General features: G+C 48.1%; 1 protein-coding gene and 1 non-coding gene across 2 annotated transcripts in view; both read right to left on the reverse strand.

Moving 5' to 3' along the window:
- The window catches only part of LOC126155626 (luciferin 4-monooxygenase-like), a 416502-nt gene that overhangs the window by 51344 nt on the left and 349049 nt on the right, over window positions 1-16109 (reverse strand). The gene's annotated exons all lie outside the window — the stretch shown is intronic.
- Trnar-gcg (transfer RNA arginine (anticodon GCG)) lies at window positions 1510-1584 on the reverse strand. Its single transcript has one exon. It is a non-coding gene; the product is annotated as a tRNA-Arg (tRNA).

Genomic DNA, 16109 nt, shown 5'->3' on the forward strand with positions numbered 1-16109 from the left:
ATGGCTTGCCCTGAAGGGCAACAATACGGGTTGTAGAATATAGTCGACATACTACAATGCTGTAGGGATGTCGCGGATGACAGCTACAGAGGTCGTGCTGTGAAATGAAGTGGCGCCCCCGACCATCACTCCTGGTTGTTGGGCCATACGGCGTACGACGGTCGGGTTGGAATCCCGCTGCCTTTTGGGGCGTCTCCAGACACGCCTTTGCTGGTCACTGGGGTTCACTTCTATGCGGGACACGTCACTGAAGACAGCTCTACTACAGTCAATGATTACAGGCCGAAGATCTGTCTTGGGCTGACCCAGACAGCGGTTGTACCTGCCTCTCTTCCGCCGTACGGTCCGACAATAAGAAGTGGCGGTGACCGCAGAACACAATTTATTCCTGAATACAGCTCTGCTGTGCTTAGACGTGATGCATTGCTCTTAACCCACTTCATTTAAAAAGAAACAGCAATTTTATACCATTAAAATATTGTTTTTAATAATCTGCAACTTTTCTGTCCTCTGCAACGCAGACGCGATTAGTCCTAGACAAAAAATTCAAGGACCTGTTTTTGTAGAAACTTTCCTTCAATTTAATTTTGTAGTTGTAAACATTTTCGTTAGATGCCTCTGAGTTCGAGTTATTCAAGAAAAATGTAAAAAAATTACCTTTCAATAACCGTCCCCCACACCCCCACGCCTACACCCCATCGGTAGCGAATTGTAGTATGTTGTTCATGATAATTCCTCCCAGCGCTGTACAAAAATTTGCGACTACTTGATTTTTCCTCCTATGCCATCTTATTTCATCTTCTTTGGCTGGGCTATATGTAGTTTTGGCGGCTACCAAATTTCGTATTAAAAGATTGGGTATCAGCAACACTGGTCTGAGCTGACTTCAACTTTTAAAGAGAAATTATATATCAGCCGTTCCGTACAGTGGACGCTAACTATTCTGTGCCTCCACATCATCCGCCTGACTGAAAGACTGCTCTGGGAACGACGCCTTATGAGAGACACTTCAAGTGTTGCCATCTGCTCCGGAATTTATCACTCTCTATCATTGTATACGCTTTCGTTTATTTGGATTTTCTTTGTATTTTCTCTTGTTTGGCGGGGGGGTGGCTTCTTGTCTTTTCCGCCTTTTCTAGGAAAGCCTTTAATCTGTTACCTGCTAACCGAGACGCGTCTCCCTTGCGGAAATGCTTTCAGGATCCTCAACAACTCTGTCTGACACACAAGGAGTTCCTGCGAAGGATTCAACCTCGATTTGTGTCTTTTGTGTAAGACATTTCTTCATTTTTAGTCTGTTCTCTCTAATCTTGCAATCGATCCTGGAATCTGAATGTGTATCTGCTCCCAGTTCTATTGTAAGTGTTTAATTATCGGTGTTTACACAACATTGCCACCTCTTTATGGATGTCCATCCTATTGCTTGGATGAGTTGATGAAATATGTGATAAAAAGTACCACCAATCTTGAGAATGTCTTCATTGAAACTTCCTGGCAGATTAAAACTGTGTGCCCGACCGAGACTCGAACTCGGGACCTTTGCTTTTCGCAGGCAAGTGCTCTACCAGCTGAGCTACCGAAGCACGACTCACGCCCGGTACTCACAGCTTTACTTCTGCCAGTATCTCGTCTCCATCCTTCCAAACTTCACAGAAGCTCTCCTGCGAACCTTGCAGAACTAGCACTCCTGAAAGAAAGGATATTGCGGAGACATGGCTTAGCCACAGCCTGGGGGATGTTTCCAGAATGAGATTTTCACTCTGCAGCGGAGTGTGCGCTGATATGAAACTTCCTGGCAGATTAAAACTGTGTGCCCGACCGAGACTCGAACTCGGGACCTTTGCCTTTCGCGGGCAAGTGCTCTACCATCTGAGCTACCGAAGCACGACTCACGCCCGGTACTCACAGCTCTACTTCTGCCAGTATCTCGACGAGGTAGCTCAGATGGTAGAGCACTTGCCCGCGAAAGGCAAAGGTCCCGAGTTCGAGTCTCGGTCGGGCACACAGTTTTAATCTGCCAGGAAGTTTCATATCAGCGCACACTCCGCTGCAGAGTGAAAATCTCATTCTGGAAACATCCCCCAGGCTGTGGCTAAGCCATGTCTCCGCAATATCCTTTCTTTCAGGAGTGCTAGTTCTGCAAGGTTCGCAGGAGAGCTTCTGTAAAGTTTGGAAGGTAGGACACGAGATACTGGCAGAAGTAAAGCTGTGAGTACCGAGCTTGAGTCGTGCTTCGGTAGCTCAGATGGTAGAGCACTTGCCCGCGAAAGGCAAAGGTCCCGAGTTCGAGTCTCGGTCGGGCACACAGTTTTAATCTGCCAGGAAGTTTCATATCAGCGCACACTCCGCTGCAGAGTAAAAATCTCATTCTGGAATGTCTTCATTGTTTCACACTACTGGCTTCGGCGGCACATTACCGCCATCCTCAGGCCCCACCACTGCCAAAAACGTATTATATTTCCCTGGAGAATTTATTATGCAGTCCTCGTTACTAGTACACGTGGGCTTCCTTTCCTCAGAAGTCTCTACTCGACACTGTGTTGTCTCCAATGCCTCCAAGGACTGCACAATAAATGCGCCAGGGAAATCTAACACTCTTTCGGCAGTGGTGGGGCCTGAGGATGGTGGTAATTTGACGCCGGAACTAGTAGTGTATGACAATAAACATATTCTCAATTAAGCCATGGTGGCACTTTTTTCATATATTGTCGCCTCTGTCCGTTACCGGTACTCTTTCAGGATTTTCCAGTTGACTGATCGTATTTTCTCGTGGTATTCTAACAGTGCTTGTACTAATTTTCTTCGAAGTGGGCGCTTCGACGGCCTTACGATCCTTACTGCTTGTTCGTGACGTAGCATTTTGCAGACAGTTTCTTCCGCAGTTACCTTAGGTGCAAACATAGAGAGTTGCAGACGCAGCGGTTCTTGGCCCCACGGTCACTTCCACCGGTGTAGGTAATGGCACTTCCTAACAGGAGCTGTACGGACCATGTGTGCGACAGTTATTACGCACGTGATCTCGCGGTCAACAAAAAGGTCTGCGGCTGGCCGCTATGCGATACAAAACCGCTGTGTACTGCTACGAACAGAAAGGATGGCTTTCTCAAATCAATAATAATGGTTCTTACGCCCTAATTGCAGTGGAATCTATACACAGAGGACCATTTGTCATTTCTCACACTCACTCTATTCCCGACTAATTTCTCATTTGGGCTTTCAGAAGCTATGTTATACACTGAAGAGCCAAAGAAACTGGTGCAGCTGCCTAATATCGTGTAGGGCCCCCGAGAGCACGCAGAACTGCCGCAACACGACGTAGCATGGACTCGACTAATGTCGAAAGTAATGTTGCAGGGATCCGACACCATGAATCCTGCAGGGCTGTCCATAAATTCGTAATAGCACGGTGCAAGGCATCCCAGATATGCACAATAATGTTCATGTATGGGGAGTTTGGAGTCCACCGAAAGTGTTTAAACTCGGAAGACTGTTCCTGGAGTCACTCTGCACCCGGGAGGTGTCGCATTGTCCTGCTGGAATTGTCAAAGTCCGCCAAAATGCACAATGGGCATGAATGGATGTAAGTGATCAGACAGGATGCTTACGTACGTGTCACCTGTCAGAGTCATATCTAGTCGTATCAGGGTCCCATATCACTTCAACAGCACACGCCTCACATCATTACGGAGTCTCCACCAGCTTGAGCATCCGCTGCTGACATGCAGGGTCCATGGATTCATGAGGTTGTCTCCATACCCGTACACATCCATCCGCTCGATAGAATTTGAAACGGAACTCCTCCGACCAGGCAACATGTTCATAGTCATCAACAGACCATTGTCGGTGTTGACGATACGTCCGGCCGCTGTGGCCGAGCGGTTCTAGGCGCTTCAGTCCGGAACCCCGCTGCTGCTACGGTCGCAGTTTCGAATCCTGCCTCGGGAATGGATGTGTTTGATGTTCTTAAGTTAGTTAGGTTTAAGTAGTTCTAAGTCTAGGGGACTGATGACCTCAGATGTTAAGTCACATAGTGCTTAGAGCCATTTGAATCATTTTTACAAAGTTGAAATGAAATCCAAAAACCACCGTTGCTTGTAATTAGCATCTATTCACGGATATCAAATGCAGATGGACGCTGATGGTTTCTGTCAAAACTACGCTATTTATCTACACGACTGATAGCAGACTTTTTCTAACTATTTCTACACCCATGAAACTGTTAGGTCGCTTACCTGCAAGTAGCTGCGTCGGCTGCGTTATACGACTACGTGGTGTCCGTTCTTTCGCACATGCATTCATATAATTGGTTCGCCTCGATGAGCAATTAATCCACAACCTTCACTACAGATGCACAACATCATGCGACCTCCATGTAGGAACCTAAAAGTAGCGAGCATGGAGCCCATGGACGAGGACTGTGGATAGGTGGCGCTAGTTGGGAATGTGGCTCGGCCGGAGACAGTGGCGAGATAATTCGCGCATTTATGACAAATACTGTGTCCGGATGGTGCAAAGGTAAACGGAACTACTTAGGAAGCAGAAGATTCCGTGTTCGAATCCCAGTGAGAAAAAAGTCCTAATGCAGCTGATGTCAGCTTGCCTTTCTTTTCCTTCCCCCCCCCCCCCCCCTCCCACTTCCAACTTCAATTTATATAAAACGTGGTGGCTTCGCAGACGCAAACACACGCGAATAGCCCTGGCTCCCCCTGCCGGCCGAGTGACAGCAGATTGACAGCCGGCTGAGCTGTACGACGTGAGCTCAGTCTTACTTCCGTCTCCACCTCATCTCCTACCCTACGAACTTCACAGAACGTTTCCTCAGTAACTTGCCTGACTAGCACTCCTGGAAGAAAGGGTATTGGGAAGACGGCTCAGTCACAACATGGGGAGTTTTTCCGAGAAAAATTTTTCACTGCTGGGGCAGCCCCCGCCAAGTTACGCGTGAAGAATTCTTTGGCGCTTGGAAGCTAGGAAATGAGGCGCTGGCTAAATTAAAACTGTGCTGAGGGGTCGCGAGTAGTGCTGGGGTAGCTGAGTCGGTAAAGTGCTTGGCTATGAAAGGCATAGGTCCCAAATTCGAATCTCCGTCTGGCACACAGTTTTAAATCAGGTGATTTTCAGGAGTGATATATCAATACCTGTATATTTTCAGTGAAAATAAGCTCTTGTACGATGTAAGCTAAAGGGCAATAATAAAAATTATCAATATTATTACACTCATGGAAATTGAAATAAGAACACCGTGAATTCATTGTCCCAGGAAGGGGAAACTTTATTGACACATTCCTGGGGTCAGATACATCACATGATCACACTGACAGAACCACAGGCACATAGACACAGGCAACAGAGCATGCACAATGTCGGCACTAGTACAGTGTACATCCACCTTTCGCAGCAATGCAGGCTGCTATTCTCCCATGGAAACGATCGTAGAGATGCTGGATGTAGTCCTGCGGAACGGCTTGCCATGCCATTTCCACCTGGCGCCTCAGTTGGACCAGCGTTCGTGCTGGACGTGCAGACCGCGTGAGACGACGCTTCATCCAGTCCCAAACATGCTCAATGGGGGACAGATCCGGAGATCTTGCTGGCCAGGGTAGTTGACTTACACCTTCTAGAGCACGTTGGGTGGCACGGGATACATGCGGACGTGCATTGTCCTGTTGGAACAGCAAGTTCCCTTGCCGGTCTAGGAATGGTAGAACGATGGGTTCGATGACGGTTTGGATGTACCGTGCACTATTCAGTGTCCTCTCGACGATCACCAGTGGTGTACGGCCAGTGTAGGAGATCGCTCCCCACACCATGATGCCAGGTGTTGGCCCTGTGTGCCTCGGTCGTATGCAGTCCTGATTGTGGCGCTCACCTGCACGGCGCCAAACACGCATACGACCATCATTGGCACCAAGGCAGAAGCGACTCTCATCGCTGAAGACGACACGTCTCCATTCGTCCCTCCATTCACGCCTGTCGCGACACCACTGGAGGCGGGCTGCACGATGTTGGGGCGTGAGCGGAAGACGGCCTAACGGTGTGCGGGACCGTAGCCCAGCTTCATGGAGACGGTTGCGAATGGTCCTCGCCGATACCCCAGGAGCAACAGTGTCCCTAATTTGCTGGGAAGTGGCGGTGCGGTCCCCTACGGCACTGCGTAGGATCCTACGGTCTTGGCGTGCATCCGTGCGTCGCTGCGGTCAGGTCCCAGGTCGACGGGCACGTGCACTTTCCGCCGACCACTGGCGACAACATCGATGTACTGTGGAGACCTCACGCCCCACGTGTTGAGCAATTCGGCGGTACGTCCACCCGGCCTCCCGCATGCCCACTATACGCCCTCGCTCAAAGTCCGTCAACTGCACATACGGTTCACGTCCACGCTGTCGCGGCATGCTACCAGTGTTAAAGACTGCGATGGAGCTCCGTATGCCACGGCAAACTGGCTGACACTGACGGCGGCGGTGCACAAATGCTGCGCAGCTAGCGCCATTCGACGGCCAACACCGCGGTTCCTGGTGTGTCCGCTGTGCCGTGCGTGTGATCATTGCTTGTACAGCCCTCTCGCAGTGTCCGGAGCAAGTATGGTGGGTCTGACACACCGGTGTCAATGTGTTCTTTTTTGCATTTCCAGGAGTGTATTATTTCTATTAATATAACAAAATTATTGACAACCAACAGTGATAAGTGTTTCACACATAAATTTCTGTAGGTTTGGATGTCGCAGACGCGTCGGACGGTGCGCTACTCACGTGGTACTGGCCACACGCGCGGGCGACCATGCCCTCGTCGAAGTGCGGCAGGAAGCACGTGCGCAGACCCGCGCAGAGGCAGAGCAGGTGCGCTATCAGGCCCGAGACCCAGGACACAGGCGTCGTGGACACGACCGCCTCTGGCCGCTGGCCGCTCGTGGCTGGGGCGCTTTTCTCTCCCAGGCTGCAACCCCAGTACTCAGTTCACATTCACAAATCTAAAGCCACCCCGGGAATTGATAACTTGTGTTTGAGAATAATTTACCGAAGGAGATACGCACAAACATTCTCAGGTGAAGCGACCTGTTGCTGTATCAAGCACCACGGAACTTGTGCTAGGACATTGTTACGAGTAGAAATATTATAAGATTCCAAGCAAAACTCCAGTTGAGTTGTGACGTGCAACATACTGTGAGCCTCAGGAATTAGGTGGGAGTAGAATTTGGCTGCGGGTTCTGTGACCGTGGACTTTTAATTAAATGCAGTTTCATTTTGTATAATATTTAACATACAATAATAAGAGCGCATGCATGAAGATGAGCAACGAGGAATTAGGGCTCCGTTCTATTAAATGATCTTGACATCTGATACGAGGGCGTGCTGAAAAGTAGTGCCTCCGAATTGTTTTTATGAGAACTGTTAAGGCTTTTTTCTATATACAACACATTTATTAACAATCTATACGTTTATTACTTATGGCTACATATTTATTTCTCAACATACCCATCCTGGAGACGAACGCACTTCCCCAACGAGAGACCAGTACGTTGATATCGCCACAGTAGAATGTTTCACTTTGTTGATGAAATCACAACCTTCACCACCGCTTCACTATCAAAGTGAAGTCTTCGAGGGTGTTCTTTAAGTTCTGGAAACATTAAAATCGGATGGAGCCAAGTCGGTACTGTATGCAGGATGACCGATGACAGTGAACAGGCATCGGATTGTTGCAGAACTCGCAGCACTCACCTGTAGTTTGGCATTGTCATGTGATGGAGATGGTGGTCCATGTGTGCACGAAGACCTCGAATGCATGCTTTCAGAAACACTATTGCAACACGCTGTTCCTCACGCAAGGACGTAGATGCGTTACACACCACCATGTTACACGCTACAATTTGGAGCTCTCTGGCGGCAGACCGTTGTAGTTTGCGGCAGTGAAGCGGGGAAGTCGACAGAGTAAAGTGCACGACGTGCGGTACCTCAGCCAATATTGAGAACAGAATAAAAAATTCGGAGGCGTTACTTTTCATTGCGCCCTCCTATAGTACAATAAAATTAAATGGTTCAAATGGCTCTGAGCGCTGAGGTCATCAGTCCCCTAGACTTAGAACTCTTAAACCTAACTAACTTAAGAACATCAAACACACCCATGCCCGAGGCAGGATTCGAACCTGCGGTCGTAGCAGTGGCGCGGTTCCGGACTGAAGGGCCTGGAACCGCTCGGCCACTCCGGCCGGCAATACAATTAACATGCACTCGCAACTCGTAACAATAAATAAAACCCTTAAAGTGATACACATGAGCATACAATTAGCAATTCTTAACCTAATACACAGCATGCAACATAACTTTTTTTTTCTCATAGGAGTTAACTTTACAAGGAGGTACGAAATATAAGTTGTAATAACAACGAGCACAAGGACATCCAAGGAAGCCGACAGTTTGGGGAAACACCATACAGATACAGACTACAAGAGAGACATACGGAATGTATAATGACACGTTAACCAACGTATATCTAATAACAACATACGTAGAAAAGTAACCTCAGTAACGAGAAGGCTTATCCATAAAACACTGTTCTTCATACTAATCAGAGCTTTACATAATTCAAGCGTCGTCGTATTTCTCTAAAACACAGTTCACTCGTACAAGACACTTGTCTGCAGTCCAACAGCGGCTTCACCGTGTTTCAGCAACTAAAATCTTGGCAATTCAGAATGCCAGCACAGACTCGACGATGGAGACATACACTGTCTTCCAACCGTCTGAACGGAAGCCCATCTCCCGGTAACACTAACTCGCTCCCGGCTGCCATATCTTTTGGACGCACGGAGACAAACACGGTCCACTGCTTCAGCCAGACAACGCCTCGTTTTGACAGCATGGCATATCCAGTCTTGGAGGTCCCCAGCCTCATTGCCTCGCTGCACCGTCTCACTATACAATTCGAATTCAGGCAGTGTTCTCGAGCTTCTTCAAATTTTGTCGTTTTCTCTGCTGCCCGTTACACGGCAGCTGCCTCACACAGGCCAGTGGTCGGCCGTCCTCCGTCAGACGCTACCAGACAGACACCGGCACGTCCTGGCCCGCCCCGCTTATACAAATAACTTCTGCCGTCACGCCGATGAATGGCCCACCAGTGATGTACCTCATACTTGTCCACCGCTTCCCACGCCGAGCAGCACTGTTTCCCAGAAGACGTGGCCAGTGCTTTCTCTGCTGCCCATTACACGGCTGCTGCCTCACACAGGCCAGTGGTCGGCCGTCCTCCGTCAGACGCTACCAGACAGACACCGGCACGTCCTGGCCCGCCCCGCTTATACAAATAACTTCTGCCGTCACGCCGATGAATAGCCCGCCAGTGATGTACCTCATACTTGTCCACCGCTTCCCACGCCGAGCAGCACTGTTTCCCAGAAGACGTGGCCAGTGCTTTCTCTGCTGCCCATTACACGGCTGCTGCCTCACACAGGCCAGTGGTCGGCCGTCCTCCGTCAGACGCTACCAGACAGACACCGGCACGTCCTGGCCCGCCCCGCTTATACAAATAACTTCTGCCGTCACGCCGATGAATGGCCCGCCAGTGATGTACCTCATACTTGTCCACCGCTTCCCACGCCGAGCAGCACTGTTTCCCAGAAGACGTGGCCAGTTCCGTTGCTGTCGTTCAGCTAACCTACATTGAACTGCACTGAATGCGGCAACTGCGTGGACCATTGACTAAACTGGCTTGAATACGGCAACTGCATGGGCCAGTGACTAAACAGGCTTGGCCAGCGCACCGCGCAAAATCCGAGGCGCCGGGCCCAGACATGTCAGCAGCTACCCTCAGCGACTCGGCACAGGTTCCCAGTTCCGTATTTCCAGCTGCACAGGGTGAAGCGAGATTTCATGTGTGCTGTGAATTAGCTCATTCACACAACTAACCATACTACACAGATTAGCCAACCATATAGAAGAAGGGATCTTACCACAGCAGTTTGTAATCGCCAAGTACATTTCCTTTTGTAATAAAATCTTTTGTGTTTGTTACCATGTCACTACGCAGTATAACTATGGACGCATCTGTTTTCTACTGCAGCCTGACTTCATCAGAGTGTCTATTTGTGGTGGTTACTGCTTTTCATAAACATGGCTTTCCACAATTCCTGAATAGGCTTCTATGAGTGCAAATGGGATTTACTAGATAAAGTTTTGATAAGAAACACGTGTATGGAACTGTACCGTTTGGATATAAAATAAGTCTGAAGATCGCATCACTTTCAAATCTCCTGCTTCACATTACACCCTCAAATTGAGAAGAGGGTGCCTCCGGACATCACATACCTACCACAACAACGGCTGCGAGGAGCTGGTGCGTTTGCATCTAGGAGAGTTGACTGCAGTACTCCCCGGATACGCACTTCCTCTAGATTTTATAGGCGATGTCCTGCGCTACGTAGAAGAGATCCCAACGACAAGTCCTCGAAACATTACCCACGTCATGGGCCTCTGTAGAGCACACAAGCAGAGCTTATTGTCTCCGCTGTAAGCGTTCCGTGAAGCAGCAGATTTCAAAGTGATCTGATCTTATTTTACATGCAAACGGTACATTTCTGGACCTTGGGTCCTTATCAGAACTTTATATACGAAGACTCCTTTGCAAGGCCCTAGAAGCTTGTAATAGGAATAGGAATTATAAGTTTCCCGTATTATTTAGAAATAGTTGGGCATCGTAGGATGCTGTGTTATGATTCAGTGACAGGTTCATGTGAGAGGGATATCAGATGCTTGTTTTTGGGAATACTTTACGTTAATTTGTTTGGTTGTCTTTGGCGAATCCAATGTAAATTGCCAGCCCAACGCAGAGCTTATTACATACTAGACGGTGGCGCCTATGACCCGTCAGAAGTTTCTGGTGCCCGCGCATTTAACGGCCCGCCGTAGGGTAGCTAGCTATGCAGCTGAGGCTGGCCTGCCGGCCTGCAACAACTGGCAACCAAGTCGATACATGTTGGGCGACCGCTTTGCTATCTCGACGGCTTCTGGTTTTTCGTTTAGTTCTAAGTGGCTGCCTAGCTAAAACAGCTTTTTTTTTTTTTTACACTTGACTTAATGCACAAAACCAACAAGTTTGATGGCCACGTTCACGTTGCAGATATTTTTCATGTATATCTGCGCATCAGAGTGTGCTATCTAGAATTCATTTACCTACAAAACGGTTTTCGAATAGAATGATGTCTGTATTATGGCTAGAACAGCCATTAGCAGCTCGATCGAACAAAAGGAAACGCAGACCAGCTAGAGAGTTTTATGGAGAAATATACATCGAACCTTGGTCGCATCTCAGATCCTCTTGTTGTGGTACTTAATTGTGAACCGTGCGACTGCTACGGTCGCAGGCTCGAATCCTGCCTCGAGCATGGATATGTGTGATGTCCTTAGGTTAGTTAGGTTTAAGCAGTTCTAAGTTCTAGGGGACTGATGACCACAGATGTTAAGTCCCATAGTGCTCAGAGCCATTTGAACCAACTTAATTGTGAATGACAAAATTCCAACGAATGGCAAAATCCACAGCATTCATCTAGTTTCCATTGCCACCTATGATATATTTGAAAACATTAATTCATTATTACGCACATTCGCCTTTGGAATAGTATCAGCAACATGGAAGTTTCTTATCCAATAGCTGTGAATCATCTAGCAAACAAATTCACGCAGTGTGCGATATCGACGTACAAAACGAAGTGCTGCCCAGCGGATGCTGAGGCAAAGTCCCACATACATCACCGCAAATTGAAAAGCTCCACTTCCTTAATATCTATCATACACTGTGCATGGGGGCTTAATTAAAATATAAAATGCAAATATTTTTAGTAGCTGTATGTCCGATTACGCAAGTCTCGTAAACGGCTGGCCCTGACTAGTATTATTACGCAATCTGACTGCTTAGAATGACAACAACGAATGTAAGAAAATTTTCGTTAACACAGCTAATTAATTAAGTCCCCAGCAACTATAAAACCTACGAAACAACAAACTCAAGTGTAGCTGTTCTGTATGTGGTAGTATGACTCAACGCACATCTGGCACGGTTCTTCTTCAACAAGGCAAGAATTTTTAAATACCAATTATACTGACGTGATAAAAGAAAATTAGAAATACTATAATTGTTCAAGAAAACCAAAATTACACTCTAATACAAGAACACACGCCAGATGCTTTGCTGACCGAACCTGTAATGACACATTATTCAGGTCACTGAAAGAATAAAACAATAAAAGAAAATACCTCCATATATATTGACGAAATGCACTCTGACCATTACAATATCTCCATTAGAACAACATCTGCTATCTCTCCCATCAAACCACTGCATAAAACATGGAACAAACACTCACTACTACCCCATCTCACTCCAACTTCAGCTACAAGCAGTGTCCACCACAACTTCTCGGCAAGAACTGCCTGCCGCCACGTCTCAATAATCACTGCCAGTGGAGGCGGCGGAACAATACTCTCTGGCGCGATTTCTGGCGCTGTGGCTCAGTGTAGCCACCTTTCAACTGGGTGCGAATTTTGGCGGGTAACAGAACGAAGTAAACGCAAAAACTACATTTGATAATAATTACACTCCATGGTCACCGAATCATCGTCAGTGCGATCCCTCACACTTTAATCAAGTCTACAAATACAACAGTGGAAGAATATAAAGTAATTTAAGCTTTAGGACAAATCTTCAAGGTACGAAATCGTGACACCTGTGAAAACGCACCGAATCAGAACACTAGCAACGGAAATAATTTGTTGCACTCTAATATAGTTATTTATCTCAAACTTTGTAATATGAAATCTACCAATACTTAAGTACAAGAGGAATTACCAAGAGCGATGAAAACAAATGAAAGTAGTGATCAGCGATTTCGGAATGTTTCGACCAGGAGAACAGTCCTCTGACCAAGCGGTGTAAATTTTTTAGGACGCAGAAACGTCATTATACACTCCTGGAAATTGAAATAAGAACACCGTGAATTCATTGTCCCAGGAAGGGAAACTTTATTGACACATTCCTGGGGTCAGATACATCACATGATCACACTGACAGAACCACAGGCACATATACACAGGCAACAGAGCATGCACAATGTCGGCACTAGTACAGTGTATATACACCTTTCGCAGCAATGCAGGCTGCTATTCTCCCATGGAGACGATCGTAGAGATGCTGGATGTAGTCCTGTGGAACGGCTTGCCATGCCATTTCCACCTGGCGCCTCAGTTGGACCAGCGTTCGTGCTGGACGTGCAGACCGCGTGAGACGACGCTTCATCCAGTCACAAACATGCTCAATGGGGGACAGATCCGGAGATCTTGCTGGCCAGGGTAGTTGACTTACACCTTCTAGAGCACGTTGGGTGGCACGGGATACATGCGGACGTGCATTGTCCTGTTGGAACAGCAAGTTCCCTTTCCGGTCTAGGAATGGTAGAACGATGGGTTCGATGACGGTTTGGATGTACCGTGCACTATTCAGTGTCCCCTCGACGATCACCAGTGGTGTACGGCCAGTGTAGGAGATCGCTCCCCACACCATGATGCCGGGTGTTGGCCCTGTGTGCCTCGGTCGTATGCAGTCCTGATTGTGGCGCTCACCTGCACGGCGCCAAACACTCATACGACCATCATTGGCACCAAGGCAGAAGCGACTCTCATCGCTGAAGACGACACGTCTCCATTCGTCCCTCCATTCACGCCTGTCGCGACACCACTGGAGGCGGGCTGCAAGATGTTGGGGCGTGAGCGGAAGACGGCCTAACGGTGTGCGGGACCGTAGCCCAGCTTCATGGAGACGGTTGCCAATGGTCCTCGCCGATACCCCAGGAGCAACAGTGTCCCTAATTTGCTGGGAAGTGGCGGTGCGGTCCCCTACGGCACTGCGTAGGATCCTACGGTCTTGGCGTGCATCCGTGCGTCGCTGCGGTCCGGTCCTAGGTCGACGGGCACGTGCACCTTCCGCCGACCACTGGCGACAACATCGATGTACTGTGGAGACCTCACGCCCCACGTGTTGAGCAATTCGGCGGTACGTCCACCCGGCTTCCCGCATGCCCACTATACGCCCTCGCTCAAAGTCCGTCAACTGCACATACGGTTCACGTCCACGCTGTCGCGGCATGCTGCCAGTGTTAAAGACTGGGATGGAGCTCCGTATGCCATGGCAAACTGGCTGACACTGACGGCGGCGGTGCACAAATTCTGCACAGCTAGCGCCATTCGACGGCCAACACCGCGGTCCCTGGTGTGTCCGCTGTGCCGTGCGTGTGATCATTGTTTGTACAGCCCTCTCGCAGTGTCCGGAGCAAGTATGGTGGGTCTGACACACCGGTGTCAATGTGTTCTTTTTTCCATTTCCAGGAGTGTAGCTACATAATTTTTATACGTTGTTGATTGTAACTTTATTGATTTATATTCTTGTGTTCTAGTTATTGATTCGATGCATTAAAAATGTCTTCTGCTACCACCGATTCAGTGCGCAGACCAATCCACATACACTGAGGGGGCAAAAGTCGTGGGATACCTCCTAATATTGTGTCGGACAACATTTTGCGCGGAGTACTGCAGAAACTCGATGTCGCTTCCATTCAAATTGTTGGGAGTCCCCTGCAGAAATACAGAGCCGTGCTACCTCTACAGCCGTCCGTAACTGAGAAAGTGTTGCCGCCGGTGCAGGATTTTGTGCAGTTAAGGTTTATGGAAGACTTCGAGGAACGTGCATTGGAGTCGGCGCCTTTAAAACCCGCCTGTTTCTTTAGATACGTTGACGATACCTTCGTTGTTTGGCCTCACGGTAGGCAGAATTTGAATGTCTTTCTAGAACATCTGAACTCGATCCACCCGAACATTCGTTTTACGATGGAGGTGGAAGAGGATGGTTGCCTTCCCTTTCTCGACGTGTTGGTTAGGAGGAAGGATGATGGATCATTGTGACATGCAGTCTACAGGAAACGTACTCACACCGACTTGTACTTACAAGCTAATAGTTGTCACCATTCGGCTCAGCGCGAAGGGGTACTTCGTACCTTGGTACACAGGGCACATGTCGTTTCTGACGCTGAGACTTTGCCAGCTGAGCTGTCCCATCTTGAAGTTACATTTCATCAAAATGGTTACAGTGATAGACAGATTGGACGTGCGTTGCGCTATCGACCAACTGTACATCGGGTGATTGATGATAATTCTGAGTCAACACCTAAGTCTACTGCCTTCTTGCCTTAGGTAGGAAACACGTCCAATAAGATCGGTCGTATTTTACGGAAATACGATGTGAAATGTGTTTTCCGACCTCCATCTAAAATTAGAGCACTTTTGAGTTCCGTTAAGGATGATCTTGGACTGCGTAAGGCGGGTGTATATCGTATTCCTTGTAGCTGCGGCATGGCATATATTGGTCAAACTATCAGGACCGTGGAGGACAGATGTACTGAGCATAAACGGCACACACGATTACAGCAGCCAAATAGATCTGCTATTGCCGAACATTGCTTGGATACTGGTCATCCCATGTTATATAATAACACCGAGATATTGGCATGCACGTCCAGCTATTGGGACAGTGTCATTAGGGAGGCAGTTGAGATTAAATTAGCGAGCAACCTCGTTAACAGGGATGGAGGTTTCTGTTTAAACTCTGTTTGGAATCCGGCTCTCTCCCTTGTCAAAAAACAGAGGAACAGAGTCAATGCTGCCTCACTTGCGAATTCATAGTCTCACTATCGATAGCTCTGACTTTGGTCATCTTTGGTGGCACTAGTGTTCAGTGTGTGTGTGTGTGTGTGTGTGTGTGTGTGTGTTATCTTTCCTGCTTCGGTCCGAGAACCGAGGTATTAAATTTGCATGTACGCCGTCTGTCCGTTGCAGTTTGCCTTGAAAATGGCGGGGTGTTCTCCCGCCGAAATATCGGCGGTCGCTGAAAGTGTTACCTGGCTGAATTCCCGGAAGTTATTTGAAATACCTCTGATTGTGTATCATAAATGCTCGATTGGATTCATGTCGGGCGATCTGGGAGGCCAAATCATTCGGTCGAATTGTTCAGAATGTTTTTGAAACCATTGGTGAACGATTGTTACCCGGTGACATTATTGATAACATGAAGTC

This window comes from Schistocerca cancellata, chromosome 2 (assembly GCF_023864275.1).
Source record: "Schistocerca cancellata isolate TAMUIC-IGC-003103 chromosome 2, iqSchCanc2.1, whole genome shotgun sequence".
NCBI classification, from domain to species: Eukaryota; Metazoa; Arthropoda; class Insecta; order Orthoptera; family Acrididae; genus Schistocerca; species Schistocerca cancellata.